This window comes from Leucoraja erinacea, chromosome 11 (genome assembly GCF_028641065.1).
Source record: "Leucoraja erinacea ecotype New England chromosome 11, Leri_hhj_1, whole genome shotgun sequence".
Taxonomy (NCBI): domain Eukaryota; kingdom Metazoa; phylum Chordata; class Chondrichthyes; order Rajiformes; family Rajidae; genus Leucoraja; species Leucoraja erinaceus.
In genome coordinates, this window is record NC_073387.1 from 30,656,841 (window position 1) to 30,678,265 (window position 21,425).

Consider the following 21,425-nt stretch of genomic DNA (forward strand, 5'->3'; position numbering starts at 1 on the left):
TCAGGGGATGTGGGGAAAAGGTAGGAACGGCGTACTGAGTGTGGATGATCAGCCATGATCACAGTGAATGGCGGTGCTGGCTCAAAGGGCTGAATGGCCTACTCGTGCACCTATTGTCTTAGAAACATCCTTGCAAATTTTCTCTGCACTCTTTCCATTAACAAATTCCACCCCTTTGAGCCTTTGACTCTATGACAATCCCAGTTTATATTGAGAAAGTTAAAATTCCCTACTATAACAATCTTATTAGTCATGCAGTTACTTGCAATCTCCTGGCATATTTGCTCTTCTAGTTCTTGTACACTATTTGGGGGCCTATAGTGCACTTCTGGAAAGGTGATCATCCCTTTTCATTTCTCGGCTCCACTAGAGAGACCATCAGTAATGATATCTCAGACTACTGCCATGACATTCTACATAATCAATAAAGCAACATGCCCTCCCCTTTCACCCCCTCTATCTCTCCTGCAGCACCCAATTGACTTCAAGCATCTCACCTGTCTCCATCCTTTTTCCCTTTGCCAAAACCACCCATGTAGCACTAGCAAACCTGCCTTCCAGGATATTGGTCCCCCTTCAGTTCAGGTGCAACCCATCCCTCTTGCACAGGCCACCTCTGCCGCAGAATAGATTCCAATGGTTCAAAAATCGCAATCCCTGCCTCCTGCACCAACTCGTCAAGCATTCATCTATCCTATCTTTTCGTTCATACCCTCACTAGCACACAGCACCAGGAGTAATCTGGAGATCACTACCATGGAGGACCTGTTTTTTTTTTTTAATCCTTTTGCCTAACTCACTATATTAATTTTCTCATCCCTATGTTATTTGTGCCAACATGGGCAATGACTCCTGGCTGTTCACCCTACCCATTGGGAATGTCACGCAGCTGCTCTGAGACACCTCGAATCTGGCACTAGGGAAGCAACATGCTATCTTGGAGACCAAGCGCAGGCTCGGCAATCGTTTCGCTGAACACCTCCACTTAGTCAGTCTTAACTTACCTGATCTCCCGGTAGCTCAGCACTTCAACTTCCCCTCCCATTCCCAATCTGACCTTTCTGTCTTGGGCCTCCTCCATTATCAGAGTGAGGCCCAGCGCAAATTGGAGGAACATCACCTCATATTTCGCTTGGGCAGTTCACACCCCAGCGGTATGAACATTGACTTCTTTAACTTCAAATAGCTATTGCTTTCCCTCTCTATCCCCTCCCCCTTCTCCCAAGTCTTACTGTCTCCGACTACATTCTATCTTTGTCCCACCCACTCCCCTGACATCAGTCTGAAGAAGGGTCTCGACCTGAAACGTCACCCATTCCTTCTCTCCAGAGGCATGCCTGTCCAGCTGAGTTACTCCAGTATTTTGGAGACTCAATTGCTCCACAGAATTTCCTGTCCACCTCCCTCATTGATGAGTCTCCTATCACTGTGGCTATCCTGACATTAGCTTTCCCTGCCCTGCTACTCACCTTGACGGGCAATCCTCCCTCCCCCAACAGTTTCCGAAAGTGTATATTTGTTTTGAAAGGGAATGGCCACAAGAGTCACCTGCATGTGTAGGAAAGAACTGCAGATACTGGTTTGAATCGAAGGTAGACACAAAATGCTGGAGTAACTCAGCGGGTCAGGCAGCATCTCTGGAGATTCCTTCTCTCCAGAGATGCTGCCTGACCCGCTGAGTTACTCCAGCAGTTTGTGCCTACCCCGGAGTCACCTGCATTCTGTCTTTTCCCTTTCCTCATGGTTACTCACCTACTTTCTCTGGTACCTTACATGTAACCGAACCATATTGAGAACGCGGGTGCCACAGCCCCTCACCAGCCGTGAATGCGCACGCGTGCTTGCGTGTCTAACCACCTCACTACAACTCCTATCCATGAAGCTCTTATTCTCCCACAATATCCTGTGATCATCCAGCTTCAGCTTGTTAAGCTTTAAAGAGCTGCACCAGGACACAATTCCCACAGTTGCAGTGATCGGGAACACAACCAATTTCCCTGACTCCCCACATCCTGCAGCAGGAACATTGCATGGCTGCTCATTTAGTAAATTCTCATCATTCAACCTATCCAACTTCTGCATTTTGAAATCTCCCACTGCTCAGACACTGAAATGCAGACTCCATCAATTCCACTGCTGCTTTTTGAACGCATTACTGCATGTGCTTCCACAGGGCCGGATTTAGATTCCACTTGTGAGGCCCCTCCCAATCCTCCACCCCCACGACTAGAGGAAGATGGTCCACCAGATTGACACCGATTTGCAGCCGAGTGTGGCCAATGAGATAAGGGGCTGGAAAGCTGCGATTATTTATTTATTTGTTTACTGCCAGTGGTAGTGTCGAGTTATTGGCTTAAAACACTATTATTCTGAAACGGAGAGCAAGGAAAATTACAGAAGGGTTCTTTAGAGACCACAGGGTGTTGTGATAGCATATGTAAGAAATTCCTATGACAGTGTCAAAAATATTATACTCCTGGCAGGGCACTCACCTAATTTTTTTTCATTGTTATAAGCCGGGCAACCTTGGTAGCTTTTTAAGTTGCCAAATGACAGTTTAGATGGTAATTTAAGATGGCTGGCATGACGCTTGCGATAATGTGCTCGGACAATGTGCGTAGTTACCAGTCGGAATTATGCTCAATGAAGCATTCACATATTATTTCTGCTTCAAATAAAGTCACAAACTAAACATATTCACCAATCAAGACATGATATATACCACAATGACATGCAGCAAAACTATAATACAGTATCTCAACTCTTTTTACACATTGCAATGAATGCAATTTCTATTATTTCTCTCCACTTCCAAACAAAAATGTGGTTGGATTATTCAGCGTATGGTCAACCTCGGTGAGACCAAGCGCAGGCTTGGCGATTGCTTCGAACAACACCTCCGCGCGGTCTGCAATAACCAACCTGACCTCCTGGTGGCTCAGCACTTCAACTCCCCCTCCCATTCCGAATCCGATCGTTCTGTCCTGGCCCTCTTCCACGGCCAGAGTGAGGCCCACCATAAATTGAGGAGCAGCACCTCATATTTCGCTTGGGCAGTTTACACCCCAGCGGTATGAACATTGACTTCTTCAATTTCAGGTAATCCCTGCTTTCTCCTCCACTTCCCAGCTCTCCCTCAGCCCACTGTCTCCGACTCTTCCTTTCTTCTTCCCGTCCCCCCCACCCTTACATCAAGAAGGGTCTCGAAGAAGGGTCTCGCCTATTTCCTTCGCTCCATAGATGCTGCCTCACCCGCTGAGTTTCTCCAGCTTTTTTGTCTACCCATTCAGTTCTGTTATCCCACTTTCCTCACAGAGACAAGTTAACCTACAAAGCCAATGCGTCTTTGGGATGTGGGAAGAAACCCACACGCTTGCAGAGAGAATGTGCAAATTCAACACAGACAGTGCCTGAGGACAGGATCGAACACAGATCTCTGGCGTGTGAGGCAGCAAGCCTATCAGCTGTGCCACTATATTTTGTTTTCCAACACACAAAAAATTATACGTTGATAACTTTGGTTACCAAAAAAATGAAAATATCCATTTTCAGTTATAAATCTCCAAGTGACGCTAAGTCCCCCTTTACAGCTACTGTATGTTTTAATTAAGTTCAAGACTATGGGGCAGGCACACATTGGCCATAAAGTTGCTGCCTAAAAGTGCCAGAGACCCAGAATTGATCCTGAATATGGGTGCTGTCTGTATGGAGTTTGCTCATTTTCCCTTTGATCGCATGGGTTTTCTCTGGGTGCTCTTGTTTACTTCCACATTCCAAAGGTGTGCAGGAACCTATTTCAGACCCAACCCAAAACGTAATATTTTCTTGTGTGTGTGTGTGTGTGTGTGTGTGTGTTTGTGTGTTTGTGTGTGTGTGTGTGTGTGTGTGTGTGTGTGTGTGTGTGTGTGTGTGTGTGTGTGTGTGTGTGTGTATGTATATATGTAAATATAATATATATATTATATATATATATACACATATTTATATATAGTTATATCTATCTATATACTTTTAAAACTGTGTGTGTGTGTGTGGTGTGTGTGTGGGTGTACAGCATTTTGCCTTTGCAACGTATCTCCTCGAAAACCAGACGCAAAAACGCGGAGATTTTTACAATTTCGGTAGCGATTTATCTTATGTTCAGAAATCCATTCCTTAGTCAATTATTTACCCAGATTTTGAATAAAATTTATCACAAAACTCACTTATTAAAAAATATAATCGCCGCTTGAGCTGCTGACGTCACAATGCCCACATTCCCACCAATCGAGGCCCACCTGCCTCCAGGCCCCCCCCCTCGCCACTGTGGACTAAAGCCCCGCGCCCAGCCCAAGTATGCTCGCGCCACGCTTTCCGCAGCTGGACTCCCACGCCCGCTCACTCCAACCCCACCCCCCCTTCTCAAAATGCGCTGCAGATCGGGAGGTCACCGGAGGTCACAGCAGGTCACTGCCGGTTACCAGAGGCCACCGGCTTGCTTCTGAATGGCTCAATTCCTCCGTTGATCGCAGGGACATGGGGAATAGTCACGTGAGAGCTCCCGAGGCTTGCTGCCCGTTCGCAGTAGGCCCCGTCCGAGCCGCCCGCTCACCAAGTTCAGGTCCGCCCTCTCCCTCTCTCTCCCCCAAACTCTCCCCATCCTCCTTCCCTCTCTCCCCCCCCTCGCCCTTCTTCCTCCCTCCTCCTCCCCCCCCACACCCGCCCCCTTCCCCTTTTCTCTCCACACACTCCCTCTCCCCTCCCCACACTCCCCCCATCCATCCCCTACCCCTCTCCCCTTCCTTCCCCCTCTCCCCCCCCCCCATCCATACCCCCCTCTCACCCCCGTTATGGGGTAAAAGGAGCAAATTAATAATATTAATATAATATCAAGAGGGTAGTTAGCGTGTGTGCGGGGGGGTAGTTAGTGTGTGTGAGACGCTGCATGCTGCCCCCCCCTCCCCGCAACCACATGTTGGGAGAAGACCCAACGGTCTGCACTTGGTCTGGTATTCATATATAAATGTACATTGTTTTGTTTTCTCATTTATAACATTGTTTACAAAGTATTATGTTTACATATTCTGTTGCTGCAGCAAGTAAGGATTTTGTTGTTCTAGAATGATGTGAGAGAATAAAACACTCTTGGCTTACTCCGCTAATGTGTGGGATAGAACTAGTGTATGGGTGATCGGTGGTCGGCGTGGACTCGGGGGCCGAAGGGCCTGTTTCCACGCTGTATCTTTAAATTAAAATCAATTTCAAGCTAGAATATCACCGACAGGCCAATTAAATTAGAAGAGTTCTAAATTAAAATAATTTACAATTTAAAATCAATGATATGTGGCTACAGCATACACTAGATAGAAACAATGTATTCAAACAATAATATTATTTTAGTTCATAATTAAGAAATATACACACGTTGTTCAAATATAGGGTAATTGACATGAAGAGTAGATCTTGAAGTTTACTTATGGAACAAAAAGCATTGCATTGCCATCTACTGGTTGAAAGCTTGTATCTACATTACACAAGATGTTTGCACAGTATATTCTGTAAAGCACTTTGGGGTCAATGAAAATTGACTATAAATGTGCTATATAAATAAACTTATTATATTATTATTATAATAATAATAATTATTAATTATTATTATAATTAATAATAATTATTATTATTATTCTGATTTAAAATTATTCATCAATATGAAACTAAAATTGGGGTTTGTGGATCGGAAGGTACAATAAAAGAATGTTGGAAAACATACTTGGCTAATAAAGTATGATTATGATTATGATGAAGAATTGACAAAAGAAATTTCCCTTTCATAACAACATGCTGACTTTGCGCAGATTATGATTTAAGTGAAAATAGAATACGGGAAATACACAGGTCAAGCTGCACCTGCATGGAGAAAATTGTAGTTGGCTTGTCAGGCTGATGACGTCTCCTCTACCTAAACCCTTAACTCTGTTTAACATTCTAAAGATGCCAATTAATCTGTAATTTATTTCCAGTATCACATCTTTAATTCAGATTACCAGCATCTGCAGAAAATCATCCAAAGGTTAAAATACTAAGTGTTAAAATTATTGCTTAACTACCCTTTTCCTGACAATGGATGTCAGGCTAAATAACCCACAGTTGTTTCCCATGTTTCTTTATTGAAATTTCCTTTTTTTAAATCTACCAAGACTTTTCCATAATACAGAAAATTCTGAAAGACCACATCAATGCATTCACTATCTCTTCAGAGAGCTCTTTTAGAGTCCTGGGATGCAAGTCCATCACTCTTATTGGAATTACAAGTTCAGTTCCATTTATAATGAAGCTCTCATTGAACTTTAGATTCCACCCTTTCTGCTATATTATAATAGAAAATAGTAAAATTTCTTGACCCTCCCACAGTACTCCACCTTTGCTGTTGCAATTATTAATTTGTGAAATGCTTACTAATATATGGGACAGCCAGAAGCTGGATCATTGCTGCCCAAGTCTTATGGACATTGAAGGAGGAATCTGAACTATTATCATAGTTTCACGGCAGCCATCTACCTGACAAGCTCCTGCCACGTAGGTTGCATCAAAATAGCCAGGACCATTTCTGGATAATCAACATGTTTATGAACCATGGCAAGTGACCAATGAAGAGTGATGTAAGAGATGAATAGTAAAGGAATTGTTTTTTTTTTTTTTTTTATCAGTGAACTTTATGATCCTCTGTCGTGGATCGAAAGAGATTTGGCAACACAGTTCTGAAGTCTGTTGAAGGACAAAGTGTTTAAGAAGGAACTGCAGATGCTGGAAAATCGAAGGTACATAAAAATGCTGGAGAAACTCAGCAGGTGCAGCAGCATCTATGGAGCAAAGGAAATAGGCAACGTTTCGAGCCAAAACCCTTCTTCAGTCTGAAGAAAGGTTTCAGCCCGAAACGTTGCCCATTTCCTTCGCTCCATAGATGCTGCTGCACCCGCTGAGTTTCTCCAGCATTTTTGTGTGCCTTCTGGTGAAGGACAGGTGGCTTTGAATTAGTTACCAACAAGATTCCTTTGAAGTGTAAGTTTACTCCTATTGCTCAAAAAAATATTTTTGTATGCTCTATGTTTGATACTGTGAAACATTTATTACAGGTCTTCCATAATTTTCAATCTGTGCAGCATGTTTCAAGTTACTAAACTTTGGGGTCATTTTCAAACAGTTCTGGCACCTACTACATCAACATCCTGCTTGAAGATAAAGCGGTAGCAATGTAGCTTAAAATATGGAAATACACAGTTGGTATGTGGAGCTTCCTTGGGGATTTGGAGGGGGTGGGGGAAAAGAAGGAATGCACACAAAAAGAATTGTGATACATGCCACCAGAGTCTTCCTAATTAACTGATAAACTACCAATCACTTCCCCAGATTCATGGCACTTCATGATTACAAATGTTTTTTTATGATGAAGGGAATGGAATCTATTTGCGTTCCACTCTATGTCAGAAATTATATGAAGGATTCTAATGGGCATATGTGTGCAGTCAATGGCCCACTTGACTATGGGGACCCCTCGCACCTGGTGAATTCTAAATGCCCATGCTCCTCATCTTCCTTAGGAAAATGGAATAATGTATTAGTCATCTCCAAAGAATACAGGCATCAGCTACCTCCATCATTAAGATACAGTTGCTGATAATATGTCCATGGAAATAGAGATGTTCTTAATGTCACTTGTGTTGGCTTCCAAGTTTCCAACAGCATAAGAATTTAAGTGCTACTCTAACCTTGATTGCCTCATGAATTGAGTGCTGACTGTGGTGTTGGGTGTATAACTATTGCTTGGACGTGGCCACATAACTATGTAGTGCCTTTCTTCATAAAGAGCTATTTCAATATCCACTGGTTATGTTAATGAAAGATAGAATCTCTGGATTGAAAGAACCTTCTGCTCAAATCTTTCCTCACCATCAATCCACCAACATCTACATGATCTAACCTCCATCTCCCATTCTTCCTCAACATCAAGATGTTTCCCCAAGAATACCAATTTCTCATTTTGCTTTGAATAACTTCTAATAAGGTACAACATCACAGCATTCATAATCTTCATACAATCTCTCAAGGAAAATGTTGATAGAGTATATAACACTAAAAGGCTTGGAAATGTGTTCCAGAAAATTTCACCGTGTCTCCAAAATGAACCTAAAATTCTTTGCAATCAAGCAAATATGGCAGTCTGAAGAAGGGTTTCGGCCCGAAACGTTGCCTATTTCCTTCGCTCCATAGATGTTGCTGCACCCACTGAGTTTCTCCAGCTTTTTTGTGTAACCTGGCTGCAAGCAACTTTGAAACTTTCAAATGAATTCTGCACAGTTGTTTAGCAGTTGCAATAAGGATGTCATTAGTTACAATGCTAGCCAGCTAATGGTTTGTGGCAATCATCAATCAGAATATTGAGGATCCTTGAGGTGCCATCTTTTGGCATGCTGTTTAACTCTTTACTAGGATGGGCGAACGCCACATTAAAGGGCCTGTCCCACCTGGCGATTTTTTTCAGCGACTGCCGACAGTCGCTGCTAGATTTTGAACATTTCAAAATCCAGCGGCGACAAAACAATTGTTGTGACACCTGAGGAAACATCGCGCGTCAATACGTCATAACGTCGCATCACCGCCACAACGTTTTCGGTGACCTGATGCGTCAGTCAATGATGCTGGCAGTCGCCGAAAAAAATCGGCAAGTGGGACAGGCCCCTAAATTGATCTCGAAATTCAAAACCTAAAAGTCTCTGAAGTCCTTTTGTGTGTTGGGAGTCATAGGGTATTGCCTTGTTGTATATGACAGGAGCAGGTAGCTAACAATCTAGGAATGTTACGTCTATATTTTAATCACACACAAAGTCTTCAATAAGATACCTCGATAGCTGTTTTAAATTTTAATTTAACTTCAGTAAAGTTAAGTAAAGTTTGAGTTATTTAAATAGGAATCTGAGTTATCAGATCGCACAATTATTATTTTTGTCTATTATATCCAGTCAACATATGAAAGTTAACAATTACTACCAATGATAAAAATGCAGTGATTTAAGTATTACATAGAAACAGCAAATGCTGAAAACATTTAGCAGGTTGGGCAGCAATTATCAAAAGAGAAACAGAAAAAACATTCAGGTTGTCCAAATGAGACGATTACCTATTAAAGGTGTTTAACCTGAAACATTAACTATACCTCGTTTCACAAGTGCTGTCCAACCTGCTGGATGTTTACAGCACTTTGCTTTTATTGCAGAGGTTCTGCATTTTTCTTTTGATTTTCAAATTATTACGTTTCTCTTGCTGTTGAGTTTCAAATCTCAAGCTATTAGTTGAACATTGAATGTCAATGTTTCCAAGTTGATTATCTTCTGCATCTCATTCTATTCACTTCTATATCCATATATGGCACAAGATAAAGTTAGAATTATTCTTCAATCGTGTTCTGTAGTCCTTAAAATACAGACAAAATTAATTTACTTTATATTTAATTTAAAGTATCAACTTCAATCAGAACCGTTCTCTTTGACATCAACATAAAATGAGGGAAAAAGCACATCAGACAACTATGAGAGTAAGGAAGATAGGGTTATCATTTCAATTGTAAGATTCTTCAGAATTCATGTATCTACAGCATTGGATTTTTAATTCAATTTCATCTCATGTAATTAATAAAAAACTTTTATCACATTTTGCAACCTTCCTACATGCTACCAATTCCTCTTAAATCCTCTTTTAATATACTAGGCCAACTGCGACCCGTTGGGTCCCTGTCACACGGGAGGCCTGGTCCCCCAACACAACCTGTTCCCCAACGCAATATTGTACTACTAACCCATAGCCCCCACGGGAGGCATGGTCCCCCAACTCAACCCGTTCCCGAACGCAAGGTTCCAGCACTCCCCTGCCTCCCTCAGCAGTGGACTTGAAAAAAAAATGCAATTGCACTTCCCCTGCCTGCCGCAGCAGTTCCAATTGCAATACCACTTCGCTCTCCCCCTCCTGTTGAAGCACTTGCTGTGATCTCCCATTGAGGTGAAAAATTCAGCGTGTTCCTGTCTTGCAACTTTGTATTGAAGTGTGTTGGAAGCTGGCAGGGAGGATTTTACCAGTAAAAATCATGTTAAATTTGGCTTTTCTAAAGCTTTAATCATCAATAACATGAAATATAGCATTGAATCTTAAGTGAACCTGATTACGGCACGGAGGGCAAAAATGTGTCAGAATATGTAAACATTTAAGCGTTAGCACGTATCGTTTTGAGGAAGATACAAAACATACACGCACACAAGATGAGACTTTTAGTATATAGATAGATATTGTTTAATTTCTTTCTTTCTTTGCTTTGAAAGCTCATTGTTTGTTAATTAACAATGTAACTTAGTGGAACACTTAAAATCTAACTTGGTTTCCAGAAACAATTATTTTGAGTAATCAACTCCCGTTGTTTATCTAGTGCCTCTCAGAAATTATTAAAGACAGTAAACAATGCAAGAAAGTTACTCTATTGCTTGCGTACTTCATAAGTTTCCAATCAATACAATTTGAACAATTTAATTTGTATCGTCATTATTTACTACGAATGCTACATACTACATTGAATAGTTACATATTTCAAAAGCAAAATGTAACTAGGTCGGAAACTTCAATCCAACTCCATTTCACAATATAGCAAGAATCTAAAACTGCCAATAAATCTAATATATTGTGCTCTACTTATTACTTTATTATTTTGATTTTCCACCTAGGCATACAAATTGTTTCTCATATCACTATATGTGTGATGGAAATATGCAGGAAGTCATGGCACATCAAAGCCTTTGAAAGCTAATCACTTAGAATCATGCAAGTGTCTACAGTGCACGGCCAAGATTTTCCTACACTGCACTGATCCAAACTATGTGAAATGATCATGATCATATTGAATGGCGGTGCAAGCTCGAAGGGCCGAATGGCCTACTCCTGCACCTAATTTCTATGTTTCTATGAAATGGTAAAACTTTTGGGATAAGAAAAGGTGGTATGACTTCTTTATACAAACCAAACCAGTTACCCTAGTCCCCTTACTTGTTAAGAAAGTATGTTCAATCACTATTCTGCTACACTTAAATGTGATGTCCAGTGAATATTCTTGCATGCTGCCTTTGATCACCCTGGCTCCAAGGTGGCATTAGAGGGTGGTGAGACAACAGCAGGTGGTAAGCAGATAAAGCTTAAATACGACAAAACCAAGCAGCGAGCACACATCCCTCTCATAACAACATAAGCAATAGAAGCTGATGTAGTCCATTTGGTTCTTCATGACTGCTTCACCATTCAAAAAAGTCATGGCTGATCTTTACCTACGATGCCACTTCCTGCACTAACCCATATCACTTGATGTTGTTAATATCCAAAAATTGAACAATCTCTTTCTTGGATACACTTAGTTACAGTCTCCCGTTTCGCTGGTTAGAAAATTTGAAAGATTCACTGGCCTCTCTGTGAAGAAATTTCTTCTCAGAGTCTGGTGGACACAGTGACCCCTATTACTCAGCACCCCAGCCAGGGGAAATATCAAGGAGTATCCAAATCTACCCAATCAAACCTTCAAAGAATTTTGTTATTTTCAATAAAATCACTTCTCATTATTCTAAACTCTAGCCAACATTGGCTCAATCTACTTAACCTCTCTACCATGTGTATGATGCGAAGCGAGAGAAGAAATTGCAGGAATACTGGCTGAGATATAAATGATCATTTGAAACATGTGAGGTGCCAGAAGACTGCAGGTGGCAAATGTTGTGCCTCTATTTATGAAGGGCTGCAAACAAAAACCTGGGAACTATAGAACTGTAAGCCTGACATCTGTGGTAGGAAGGTTACTGGAGAGGATTCTGAGTCACAAGATGTGCATGTATTTAGATACAGGGATTGATTAGGGGCAGTCAGCATGGTTTTCTATGTGGGAGATCGTGTCTCATGAATTTGATTTCAGTTTTTTGAAGAAGGAACTAAGAAGAATGACATGGGCAGGGCCATAGATGCAGTTTATGTGGACTTCATCAAAGCCTTTGATAATGATTTGCATGGTAGATTGCTGTAGAAGGTTAGATTGCGTGGGATCCAGAGAGAGCAAACTAACTGTCCAGAATTGGTTTAATATTTGGAAGCAGAGGGTGGTAGTGAAAGATTGTTTCTTGGACTAGAAACCTGTGACCAGTGGTGTACCTTTGGGACAGGTGTTGGGTCCATTGTTGGTTGTCATCTCTATCAACGATATGGATGATAATATACAAGGCATGATTAGTAAATCTGCAGATGGTACTAAAATATCATAGACAGCGAATATTGTTTTCAAGAACAGCCGAGGAATGGCAAATGGAGTTTAGGATAGATTGATGTCAGATGATGCATTTTGGGAAGTGAAACCAGGGCAGAGAATGGTAGGGCCCTGGCGAGTGTTGTAGAGCAGAGGGATTATAGTACATATTCCCAAAGAGGCAACACATGGAACGAGCTGCCAGGGGTGGTACTTGAGGCAGGTACAACAACATTTAAAGAAGTTTAATTTGTACTTTGATGAGAAAAGTTGAGAGGGATAAGGGCCAAGCGTATGCACATCAAACTAGCTTAGATTGGGCACCTTGGTCGTCACAGATGAGATGGTCTGAAGGGCCTGTTTCCATGCATATGAAGCCATGACCAACATACCATCCCAGGTGTCCATCAGTGAAACGTTGCTGCACTCCTTCATTGCATGTAAATCCAGCTTTAATTGAGGAGATCATATCTGAACACTATATTCAAGGTGTCATCTCACCAGTGCCATTTTCAACAGTAATTCCTGCACTCCGGGTTCTATCTTTTAAATACCCTCTTTTGTACCACAATGAGAAATAGTACATTTTTTGAGCATCTCCTTAGGGCAATAATTAAGAATAGATATGGAAATAGTTACAGGAAAAAAACAAAATTCAGTCAATCCTATCCATCTAATAACTTTAAAATAGCAATCAAGACCATTAAAGGATACATGTTTCAATCCCCAGAGGCATTGTAACTCCTTTTATATTTGTTTGTATCCAGCTTAGCTTAGCTTAGTACACATCCGGTTTTAAGTTCAGACATTAGATATTAATTTTCTCAAACAAAGGAAAATTAATCTTAATTGGTTTGAATTTAATTATTTGCAGCATCACTGGATAGCACAATGGTGCAAATAGTAGAGCTGATGTTTACAGTTCTAACAGGGTTGAATGCTGACCTTCCAGTGTCATCTGTGTACAATTTACACTTCTTTCTGTGATTATGTGTGTTTCCTCCCACATGCCAAAGACACATGGGCTGGGCGGTTAATTGGCGACTGGCGTTTAGGAAAATGGCTGAATCTGGAGGGAGAATGGTTTACGAGGAAAATTATTTGGAGAATGGGATTGCCCTGTGAGTAGGCACAGATTGGATGGGCCAAAATGAACTCCCATGTCATAAGAGGATTTGGAAATATTATTTTTTTATGTGCATTTTAAGTATCATTAAAGCTCACATCAAGATCTCTGGGGCAAAATTCCACGATTTTATTTCAGGTCAGTAGTATAAATATAATAATTTCATATCAGTCCATTGCTGCTTATTAGTCAACATTCATTGATCAGATAAGAATAGTGTTGAATTGTTTGCCATGTCATAAATGTTTGTAATGTTTTGGCGCCGTTCTCTTCCTAAAGCACATTTTTTAGTGTAACACTTTTAGGTTACATTTTTTTAAACTTTTATAGTTTAAGTATGAAATAATATTTTCCAAATTATTTCTTACGAAATCATGGTCTTTCAGCATACTAGTAGATTTATCCACTGCAGTTCACTATGAAGCGCCGAAGAGAATAAAAAAACTTAAAGTTTATTAAATGTGTATGAAGGATGTGTATTAATGTCAGCCCCGGCAACAGTTTTACCGTTTGATCTGGCATCAACAAACCAAAGTTTGGGTTTGGAAAAAGAAAATATTAAATTACATTTTCTACCTAATTTACGGGCCTAAGAAATAAAACTTGTTCAAAATATTAAAGCAGCTGAGCCGAGTTACCATCCTCATTGAACAATTAAAATCTAGGCTCAGCCATTATGAACACATCATTCTGTATTCTGCTTCAAACTAAACAATACAATAGTGCGAAATACCGATGATTCTCCTTCCAAGATTACATTAAACACTTTAAAAAGTGCTTTAAAAATGTGTTTTTATTTATGATTTCAGATGGACAAAAAGTGCCAATTTCCAGGTTTTTAAATATTTGGATAGGATAGTTGGCCACCGAAATCCAGCACTCAAAAACTATTTCCTACTAAAGGGGGCGTGGTCCAAAGATAAACCATCAGGACATGGTTTCTTTGCCTTTTTTATACGGGTTATTATTATTCTCCAAAATCATCCGCTCACAAGTAATACTGTTAGTTGTGGGACAATATTAACAACCAAGTACACTGCATTACACAAAACTACAAGACAATGCACAGCTGTGCCTTACCAACTTCCTTGTAAACAGACACCACGTGTAAATATAAATTAGATATTTACCAAGATAGAAATGAACGACAATAGAAAAGTCGCCGTTTGACTTAGCCACACGTTAAAACACAGAATGAGTAGGGTTTTTTTCCCAAGTGAACCCCCTCAATCAGCTGTAGACACAAACAAAATATCGCCATGTGTTTACATAACGGTTGGTGGGCGGGTTCCCTGGTCCATCGACACCACAAGGAACAAAAACCGCCGGAACTTATGGCTTCTTCACTCTTACAAAGCCCAAGGCCCGTTTGGGGCAGCTGCCAGTCTCTCTCAGCTGGCTTCGGGCGACGGGCCTGGCCTCACATTCTATTTCTCTGCCCTGTTTCTAACATGGCGACCAACACAAACAAACCCGCCGTGGGCGGGATCGCAGTCACTTCACAGCACGGCCAGTCCCGCCCAGCCGCCTCGCCCATTGGCTCGCCGCCCTCTGTTTACAGAATGCCTATTCTGACGGCTGCTTCCCATTGGTCAGCCGGCTGCCAATCACCGACGTGACGTCACGACAGCTCGCGAGGGTTTCCCACCCCGCCCTCTTTCCTCCATCTCTCTCTCTCGAGCTACTCTCAGCCTCAGCGGAGGAAGATATAATTTTAAAAGGCCCCTGCTTACATGTCACCGCCTCTACCTCAACCGAGACCTTTCCAAATGGCATTAAGAGACGCAGTAAGCTTGCCGCACCTACCTCAGAAGATTTAGGGCGTGTTGTCAAGCTGGATGTGACCGGAGCCTTCACGGGTTTGTTTTGTTGATATCTTCCTGACGGGTTCCTGGAAAGCGCGTGACTGCTTTGTCGGAGGGGGGGAGGGGTCGCGCAGTAACCAATGGCCGTGCTGCCTGTGCAGCAGCCAGGCGCGACGTGTTTGCATGCATCCTCCCCTCGCTCCTCGCTCCTCCCCCCTCCCCTCCCCTCCCCTCCATGGCTGGCTCAAGGGCTCCAGCTTCATCGACCACAATGTTCACTGCTTATCTGCCCCCGTGACTGAGCGTGGGAAAGTAAGAGCTTTGATGCATTTGGAACGTATGATCCATTACAAAAGCACGATCTGTCTTCTGATAATTTTATATTGCTCCAAGTGTACAGCGATAGGGGGAGAGACACAATTTTATTGATCCAGTCTGAAGAAGGGTTTCGGCCCGAAACGTCGCCTATTTTCTTGGCGGGTAGCAAACGTAACCCCACTTTTTAAGAAGGGAGGGGGAGAGAAAATGGGGAATTACAGACCAGTTAGTCTAACATCGGTAGTGGGGAAACTGCTAGAGTCAGTTATTAAAGATGGGATAGCAGCACATTTGTAAAGTGGTGAAATCATTGGACAAAGTTAGCATGGATTTACGAAAGGTAAATCATGTCTGACGAATCTTATAGAATTTTTCGAGGATGTAACTAGTAGCGTGGATAGGGGAGAACCAGTGGATGTGGTGTATCTGGACTTCCAGAAGGCTTTCGACAAGGTCCCACATAAGAGATTCGTATACAAACCTAAAGCACAAGGCATTGGCCGTTCAGTATTGATGTGGATAGAGAACTGGCTGGCAAACAGGAAGCAAAGAGTAGGAGTAAACGGGTCCTTTTCACAATGGCAGGCAGTGACTAGTGGGGTACCGCAAGGCTCAGTGCTGGGACCCCAGCTAGTTACAATATATATTTATGATCTGGATGAGGGAATTGAAGGCAATATCTCCAAGTTTGCGGATGACACTAAGCTGGGGGGCAGTGTTAGCTGTGAGGAGGATGCTAGGAGACTGCAAGGTGACTTGGATAGGCTGGGTGAGTGGGCAAATGTTTGGCAGATGCAGTATAATGTGGATAAATGCGAGGTTATCCATTTTGGTGGCAAAAACGGGAAAGCAGACTATTATCTAAATGGTGGCCGATTGGGAAATGGGGAGATGCAGCGAGACCTGGGTGTCATGGTACACCAGTCATTGAAGGTAGGCGTGCAGGAGCAGAAGGCAGTAAAGAAAGCGAATGGTATGTTAGCTTTCATTGCAAAAGGATTTGAGTATAGGAGCAGGGAGGTTCTACTGCAGTTGTACAGGGTCTTGGTGAGACCACACCTGGAGTATTGCGTACAGTTTTGGTCTCCAAATCTGAGGAAGGACATTATTGCCCTAGAGGGAGTGCAGAGACGGTTTACCAGACTGATTCCTGGGATGTCAGGACTGTCTTATGAAGAAAGACTGGATAGACTTGGTTTATACTCTCTAGAATTTAGAAGATTGAGAGGGGATCTTATAGAAACTTACAAAATTCTTAAGGGGTTGGACAGGCTAGATGCAGGAAGATTGTTCCCGATGTTGGGGAAGTCCAGGACAAGGGGTCACAGCTTAAGGATATGGGGGAAATCCTTTAAAACCGAGATGAGAAGACCTTTTTTCACACAGAGTGGTGAATCTCTGGAACTCTCTGCCACAGAGGGTAGTTGAGGCCAGTTCATTGGCTATATTTAAGAGGGAGTTAGATGTGGCCCTTGTGGCTAAGGGGATCAGGGGGTATGGAGAGAAGGCAGGTACGGGATACTGAGTTGGATGATCAGCCATGATCATATTGAATGACGGTGCAGGCTCGAAGGGCCGAATGGCCTACTCCTGCACCTAATTTCTATGTTTCTATGTTTTCTTCGCTCCATAGATGCTGCTGCACCCGCTGAGTTTCTCCAGCAATTTTGTGTACCTTATTGATACATCTCGGTTTTCACATTTCCGCATTCATTTTTAGTAATAAAGCAAACATGTTGCAGTCTTTGATAGCTTCAAAATACACCTCGTTGTTAATCGAGGTATTTTTTACCGCATGATTCTTTTTTTATTTTATACATTAAATACACAACCAAAATCTTCTTTGCTGTTCTGCCGTGAAAATTAAACATGGACATGTTCTGTGACAAACATTGACGATTTGAAATCATTGATCTTTCAAATAGATCAACTAAATATTTCATTACCCTAGATTTTATTGCAAGGAAACACCAGGCTTGCCTTTTTTTGAATAATGATTTATTACAGTATCAAGTTAATATATACAATTGTGTCCATTCAATAGCAATTAATTCATATTAGTATAATCTCAGTTTAGTGTTCTTCTTATCGAGTCCACACACAAGATTAGTTGTTCAGCCAGAGCTGAACACTCTTTTCGGCATCTGCATACAATGGTGTCTGTCTTGTGCATGGTGGTGGAAAGATTGGTGGAAACAGGGTCATGACGTGAACGCTCTTTCCTTGATCCCAGTTTGGTGTTAATTAAAACAAATAATTATGATTCGTTAAAATTAAATTGATTCCAGAAAGATCAAAACATTCTCAAACAATAAAACTCAGACACAGGGACAATTTCCTTTCCATTCAAATAAAAACAGGAAATGCAGGGGTTAGTCAGCAGGCACGGCAACATCTGTGCATTGAAAAACTAGAATAGAATGTTCCTCAAGATAAAGAATCAGCATTGTATAGACCAAATGGGCAAGAGCCATGAATTTCTGCCAACCTTACAAAGGATATATTTTCAAATTGCTTGCTATTCCACACAATATGCATGCATGAAGGATCATGTAGGTATCTCAACAGGGGATAGTATTAGCAGAGCAGGGAGGTTCAGTAGTTAGCATTTCAGCTCCATGTTACAGCGTTAAATCATGACCTCGGGTACAGTGCATGCGGAGTTTACACCTTTTGCTGACTCTGTGTTGTCCACAGGGTCCCACTTCCCAAATATGTGATGGGACGTTACTGTAAATTAACCTTAGTGTAGGCAAGTAGCTAAGAATCAAGAGAATTGGCGGTCATTTGAGAAAATAAATTTCACAGCTGTAGGAAAATAACGGGTGAATGTGGGTTGGGGGCAGTGGGGTTGGATGGGAAACAGGACAGATGGGATTACTCTGTAGGGACCTGATAAACTTAATGATATGAAACCTAATGGCTCTGTTGTTGTAGTCAAGTCAAGTTTATTCGTCACATACACATACGAGATGTGCAGTGAAATGAAAAGTGGCAATGCTCGCGGACATTGTGCAAAAAGACAAACAAACAAACTACAAACAGAATCACATATTCTTTTCCATATTAAATATTGTGGGTGGAAGGAAAAAGGGAAAAAAACAGCAATTTTAAAAAAAGCAGTAGAGTGGTACAGTAAAAGTTAGTCTCTGGTGAGATAGGAGTTTACAGTCCTAATGGCCTCTGGGAAGAAACTCCTTTATCAACCTCTCCGTTCTCACAGCATGGTAACGGAGGCGTTTGCCTGACCGTAGCAGCTGGAACAGTCCGTTGCAGGGGTGGAAGGGGTCTCGCATGATTTTATTGGCTCTGGAGTTGCACCTCCTGATGTATAGTTCCTGCAGGGGGGCGAGTGAAGTTCCCATAGTGCGTTCGGCCAAACGCACTACTCTCTGCAGAGCCTTGTAAGTAAATTTACTAAACTGCTGGCTTGACCACATATATTTCACCATTACAAAGTTAGTCATTAGTTCATATAGCATGGAAATAGGCTATATGGCTCATCACATCCACACTGACCTTTGAGCACCCATTTGTATTAATCTCCTTTTACAACACTTGCCTTGTACTCTTCCGTGCCCAGCTGATTTACATGCTTGTCTGGACACTTAAATTTTGTTAGTGGCTGTTTCCACCACTCTCTCTGGTAATGCATTCCAGATACAGGCCATTGTCTGGGTGAAGATGGGCCCCCAAGTCTCTTCCCCTAACCCTAAATCTCTGGTTTTATTCACCTCCGATATTGGGAATTTTTCCTGCAGTTTACCCTATATATACACACACATCTCTATTTTATATGACTGCATATATCTGCTCTTAACCACCTCTCCAGTTTATCTTCATAACTACAAAGTTCATAACATGTTGTATCCTTACCTAAATTTGAATTCATCTGACCAGACTCCTGGTCTTGCCACAATACTGTAAGCTCTGATCAAATTCACTCTTGACATCCTCCCTATTTGACAGAAAATTATGCTGTATCCTTCCCGACCCATTTGCAGTCTTTGGCACAGTTGACCAAACACTTTCCCCTTTAGGCCTCATAACTGTCTACTTTTCTGGGGCCACTCAGGTTACATTTTTATCTCTCCACTCAGTTACCAACAACAACAATACCTCTTCCATCACCCATCTCATAAGTTCATTTATTGTCACATACACCAATTGGTGTAGTGAAATTCACTGGCCAGGTCAGTCATACAATTTAAAAAAGCAACAGACTCAGAAAAACACATTTTAATATAAACATCCATCACAGTGACTCCTACACATTCCTCACTGTGATGGAAGGCGAAAATAAAGTTCCAAGTCCTTCCCTTGTTGTTCTTCCTTGGTTGGGGGCCTCGAGCCCCCCGTTGACGGGACGGTCTTAACTCCCTTAGCCGGCGACGTTTGGGACCTCCACGTCGAGGCGTTCAGCTCCTGTATCGGGGGGGATGTCAGACCATTTATTTGTCAGCTCCCCCGCGCCTGGCGATCAAACCTCGCGTTGGGGCTGGACGAACCTTCTGCGGCGTTAGAGCTCCTGACTAGCCTCTTCCGAGACTGTGAGCAGGCCGCGGTGGGGCTCATGACAGTCCGAGGCGGCTTCCAGCTCCAGCGATGGTAGGCTGCAGAGCCCGGAGAATCTGATCCAAAACTTGATCACATCTCCGGGAAGGTAAGAACCTGAAAAAAAGTTTCCCCCAATCCCCCCTCCCCCCCACATAAAACAAACAGGAGAACATTGAAACATACTTTAAACAAACGCTAAAAATAACACAAAGGATGGAAAAAACAGACTGCCGGCAGGGCTGCCATATCCCTCCTCCGGTACCTCCTATCTTCCAATGTTCTCCCAAGATATAATTTTTCAGCAAAACTCTCCATACCCACAGCATCAGGTTTCACACGAGCATCGATAACAGCCTGCTTTTCTGTATTGCCACATCTCTTAACCACTCTGCCATCCTAAATTAGCAGACTTTTGATGTTCAACATAAGACATTTCTTCCAACTAAGTTTTGGCAAAGGTCATCACCATCACCCCACTACAAACTTAATTTCTTTGTCAGTAACTCGATCCATTTCCAAAGCCAAGTCACGCTTGGTAGCTCAGACTTTTTACCTGCACCAAAATGACCAATTTTAACTTTGAAAACATTGTGCAACGGGATTTGCTTCAACTTATGCACTGAAACCCCAACCTTGTGTTTTTTTCCCCTAAATACAACTGTTACAATGCCCTCCAAGATGGCTTTCCTATTCAGTCTTCCATAAACTTGAAATCACTCAGAGTTAGTTATCAATTCTCTTGCTCAGCTAATTCTCATCATCCTATTTACCTATCACTTATTCGCTTCCATTCTTGCTTCCAAGTAGTGCATAGATTTTGAAAACTATCATCCTTGCATTCTAGTACTTTCTCTTCACCATTCTCTCCCAATTAGTCTTAGCACTCAAATCTAGATCTACCAATTCTGGTATTGAGATCCCCAAATTTAAACCTTCACACTATTGGCTTTTCATAAGCCATAATTTTGTCCTTCTACAATTCCTCGTATTTTGCTGTCAATTTTCTGTTTAGAATATTCTATCCAAATTTTCTCCTGTTATTTTAAGGCTCAGGAGCTAACAGCAGCATGAAAGCCTCAAGAGTCAACGTATAAAAAGACAATTCGATAAATATCCAAGTTAGAAAGAACTGAGTGGGAGCAGACATAGTAAGACAGGAAAGAATGAGGGAGACCACACTTTAATAATGCACACTTCGCTGACATTTAAATTAAGTAAAATGGTCACTAAAAACAAAATGTGGTAAATGATGCTACCAACATTTAAAACACTATTCATTTTAGAGCAAAAAATTAAATGCAGGTGCATTATATACATTTAGGTT

The 21,425-nt window shown here is 41.8% G+C and overlaps 1 protein-coding gene across 5 annotated transcripts in view; it reads right to left on the minus strand.

Annotated features, from left to right (window-relative positions):
• Nucleotides 1-15,356, minus strand: part of crebrf (creb3 regulatory factor) — an 80,502-nt gene extending 65,146 nt beyond the window's left edge. For 3 of the 5 annotated variants that reach the window (XR_008724235.1, XM_055642967.1, XM_055642972.1), the window contains exon 1: nt 15,228-15,356. The gene's annotated coding sequence lies outside the window, so the exon portion shown is untranslated. Of the gene's footprint in view, nt 1-14,551; nt 14,890-15,223 lie in introns of those variants that run through there. The other 2 variants (XM_055642969.1, XM_055642968.1) reach the window with 2 other exon arrangements.
• Between the last annotated feature and the right edge of the window lie 6,069 nt (nt 15,357-21,425).